Source organism: Thalia democratica, chromosome 5 (genome assembly GCF_965202585.1).
Source record: "Thalia democratica chromosome 5, ktThaDemo2.hap1.1, whole genome shotgun sequence".
In the NCBI taxonomy this organism is placed as follows: domain Eukaryota; kingdom Metazoa; phylum Chordata; class Thaliacea; order Salpida; family Salpidae; genus Thalia; species Thalia democratica.
In genome coordinates, this window is record NC_139169.1 from 46,281,194 (window position 1) to 46,285,728 (window position 4,535).

Consider the following 4,535-nt stretch of genomic DNA (forward strand, 5'->3'; position numbering starts at 1 on the left):
TGCTTAAATTGTCAAATTCTAGGTTTTTCCAGGTTTCTAGGTAAATTGGCAACCCTGTATAGTTTTATTTCTTAGTCTAACTTAGTGACTTTTCAAAAAGCAACTGGAAATATCATGAGGTGATAGTTAGTAATAAATAACATAGATTTTTACAAACAATTTATAACCCCAAATAACATATATGTCAGGTTATAAAATAGTGAGAGGGATTCCAATCGTCTATGATATTAGTAAATGTTAAATATGGAAATATATAAATGAAAATATAATATTTATTATAAAGTAGGAGTCATAATCACAAGATTTTTTTCTTTTTTTTTTCATAAATAAAATAAATTTTTTTGTTTAAGTTTTACCTCAGGGTCAAATAATTAATAGCAAGCTAAAAATAGTAAAATAGCAAGAAAAAAAGTAAAAATCTTATGAAAACCAAAAATTTTAAAATCGCCCCCTTTTCGCCCCCTTACTAGTTATCGCCCACCAAAATACTAAAATCGCCCCCAGGGGGGCGATTTCGCCCACTTTGGGAAACCCTGATTTAGATGTTGCTGCAATTAAGTAAAAATAAATACTGTCTACTTTTAAATCAAACAATTGGTTTAAATGTGTTCAAGCTTTTTTTATTTATTAAATAATACATAAAAAAATTATCCATAATCTTTTAATAAGTCTATTCACTACTTCTGTTAGTTTACAAAATACAATTTAAATAAATGTACAAATAAATCAAACTATTTGTTTATGTGTATCCAAGTTTTTTTTAATTTGTTTGTTTATAAATTTAAAACTACAAAAACTATCCATAATATTTATATAAGGCTTAGAAAGTATTTTAATTTTCACTTAGTTGCAGCAACATCTAAATACAACCCATTGAATATAATTGATTGAAGCAATTCTACACATAAAATAGTGCCCATAAAATAGTACACATAAGAGCAAACCACTACTTTTATAAGTTTACTAAATATAAATTACATATATACAACTATAAATCAAACAATTGGTTTATGTGTGTTCAATTTTAATTTTTTTATTACGTTTATAAAATCTTAAATAAATAAAAATTTCAAAATATTTATAATATGCCACGCCATTGCTTTTGTTAATATAAAAAACATAAATTAAATAAACGTAATTTTATATCAAACAATTGGTTTAAGTGTATTCAAGTTTTTTTTCTTTATTAAATCTTAAATGAAAAACACATCCATAATCTTTTAATAAGTCTAGCCACTACTTTTTCAGTTTACAAAAAATAATTTAAATAAATGTACAAATAAATCAAACTATTGGTTTATGTGTATTCAAGTTTTTTTATTTGTTTGTTTATAATTTTAAAACAACAAAAACTATCCATAATCTTTATATAAGGCCTGGACAGTATTTTATTTTTCATTTAATTGCAGCAACTTAATTGCAGCAACATGTAAATACTACACATAATGTTAATGACATCACATCAAATTATAGGCAGAATTGATTGCAGCAATTCTACACATAAAATAGTGCCCATAAAATAGTACACATAAAAAGTCCTACCGTTATAATGCACTACTGGTTTTACTGCTTAAATAAAAAATCAATTATCGTATTGTGACGTAATTATGAGTTAGGCTTTAAGATTAAATAGTGTTGTAAATTAGAAACTTTGAGATGAGTCTTGTTGCAACGTGACGGTGTTTCCCCTGATACTTGCTGAGTAAGCAAAAAAAAAAAGTTTTACAATTTGTCATTTTTAGTTATTAGAAATTTATTTTTAGTTGGGTGGTTAGCGACAAGAGTATAAAGATAACAAAAATTTAAAAAAAAGCTTTTACAAATTTTGCTGACTCATCAAATATTAGGGAAAACACCGTCAAATTACAATCGGACCACTTTGAGATTGGTTATTTTTGTTAGTTTGAATATTAACTTGTACAAGTTAAAATTAGGAATTTATTTATCCAATCTTCTTAAGTTTTAAATTATAGCTGTTTAAAATGAACTAATGAACATATTAACTCGTTCCTTTTATTTAATGAAGTTCCCCGTCAGCGTTCACTATTTCCATCTTCTCATAGGTACAGGTCATACAGATTCTCTGCGGATTCCTAATTTTTCTAATGTGATATTATGTTAATGCTGTAATCAGTATTATTATTATTTTATTTCCAAATTTTATTTCAATAGTTTGGTGCCGTTTTCCTTGTGGAATGTCAAATATCTAATATAACCATACCACCTTGTTTTAGAAAGTCCCCCAGTGCTTCCTACATACTGCTTTTTTTTTTGGTCACCGTAGCTATAAAAATTACGTTCTTGGTGTGGCATTTGTTTTTGAGTGTGCATAAGTTTTTGTTTCTGCAATTGCAGAGTGGCTCTTTTGTTTTTATGTTAGTACTCTCAGTTTTTCCAAATAATTTAAGGTTTATTTATTGTCCCCTTAAATTAAGATTTTTATATTACTCATGCAATTATACGAAAACTGACAATTGTTTTTATTTATTAAACTCTTTAGACTGTTGTTTTCTTTAAAATGCTTGTTTATCAATTTGAAAAACATTTTTCTGCATTTGTCTTTACTGATTCGCAAAATGGCGGATTGAAATAAATCATTTTTCTTGACCTGTTTTATATTTATTTTGTTTGTTAAAATCTTCCGTATAAGCCAGTTTATGTTTAAAATCTGATTTGTCTAACGCGTTTTGGTATGTGCATATATTATCGTCAAAAATAATTTTGTTTTTAGATAGTTTAATCAGTCTATTTTCTATCATTGCCGGTAGTTTTTTTAAATCGTTTTAGGATGATTAGAATTTTTATTAATGTATCTAGTTTGTGTGTTTTCTTTTTTTAGGACCTAAATACATTGTTTGTGAGGTATAATGTTACGTCTAAAAAGTTGCACCGGTATCTATCGTTATTTTAAAACCAATATCTTTGAATATTTCTATTGTTTTATCTTTTTGTTTTCTAAGTCTTGGTTGTTTTCTGGTTGGATAATGGCAAGGACGTCGTATTTATATAAGCCTATCTCTTTAAAATCATAAAGAGATTCAAGCTTGCTTAATGCATATAGCCCGATTAGATCGCATAATTCGGCACCGAAGAAGGAGCCCATGGAAACATCGAATAGAATGCTGTTGCCTTTTTTTTTTTAAGTTAAAATAATTTTACATGTATGCTTAACTAATTTAATGTCCATGTCCTCTATTGTAATGTATCAATTCATAATATCAAATTTTATAAAGCATTTTTTTGTTTTATTTTGGACATTATTGAATCATTCGATTACTTAAAACGAGTTTTTGCACTGGACTAATCTTGACGTGTATCTTATTTTCGTCACAGCTCTTTCCTAGATGTTTTTTACCTATCCTTCTAAGTTTGTTTTTGCTTGGGTTTAAGAGTCTACACTCAATACTGAAAGGGAATTGTTTATTATGATCATTTACTGTTATAAAGTCATCTGAGGTTGAGAACTTGGGTATTTCTTTTGTTTTTGTATTATCTATCGGTAATTATTTCTTGAGAGTCAACATTTATTTGTTCGATTAGGTTTTTGTTTGAAATTTTATAAGTTTTAGTTACGTTGATATTTAAGAGTTTGTTGTAGTTGCTTGGGTTTGTTTGGTATAAGTTCCTTGCTTTATCTGCAAAAAGAATAATTTTATCTTTGGTTAGTATTTGCTTTAAATATTTTTGCAGAGCTTCTTGAAATTTAGATTTGTAGGCAGTAAACTTGATTTTTCTTACTACATTAAAAAGGTCGTTTTTGAACGCTTTAAGTTCTTTACAGGCTGGTGCTGATCTGGAACTTTTATAATAGTCATGTTGGTCATTGTTATCGCTGTTGTAGAAGAAAACCTTCCATCTAAGTCTGTTTATAAATTTAATTTTAGGTAATCTTCTTAATTAGTTTCACTTACTTTTACAATGTACAAGTTAAAGTACAAATATTTAAGTTTAGTTTTAAAAATGTACAAATGCTGCAGTAAAATTATATAGTATTAGTTTGAAAAGATTAAAATTATAATTTCTTAAGTGGTTAAGTTATAAGAACTTATATAATTAACAAGCAAAATAGTATAAAGTTTAAAGTAAGGGACCATAAAGAAAAAAAAAGCTTGTTCTATTTGTTTTTTTACTAACCATTTGTTTCGAATTCAGCTAAGTGCATTTAAAAAAAATGCTTTTAAAATTTTTTTTAGATCTATTTTTTTTATGAAGTAAATTTTATATATTTTCGATCAGTTTTTTTTTCATACTAAATTTAAATGAACACATAAGTTTTGAAATTACAAAAAACTAACTTTAGCTAGTTTAGTTTATTTGACAGTAAAACTTTTTATGTGCTATAGTATTTTATTAAAAAAGACCTATCTCTTTTTTAAATTACTATTTCTATTTATCAAATGTTTAACCTTAATAGTGAATATTTTTAACCAGCTAACTTGATTTTAGAATATTCTTGACTGTTTTTAATTTAATTTATAACTAGAATCGTTTTGTTAGGTTTATCTAAAAGTTTTCTATTGATATAATCTTAAATG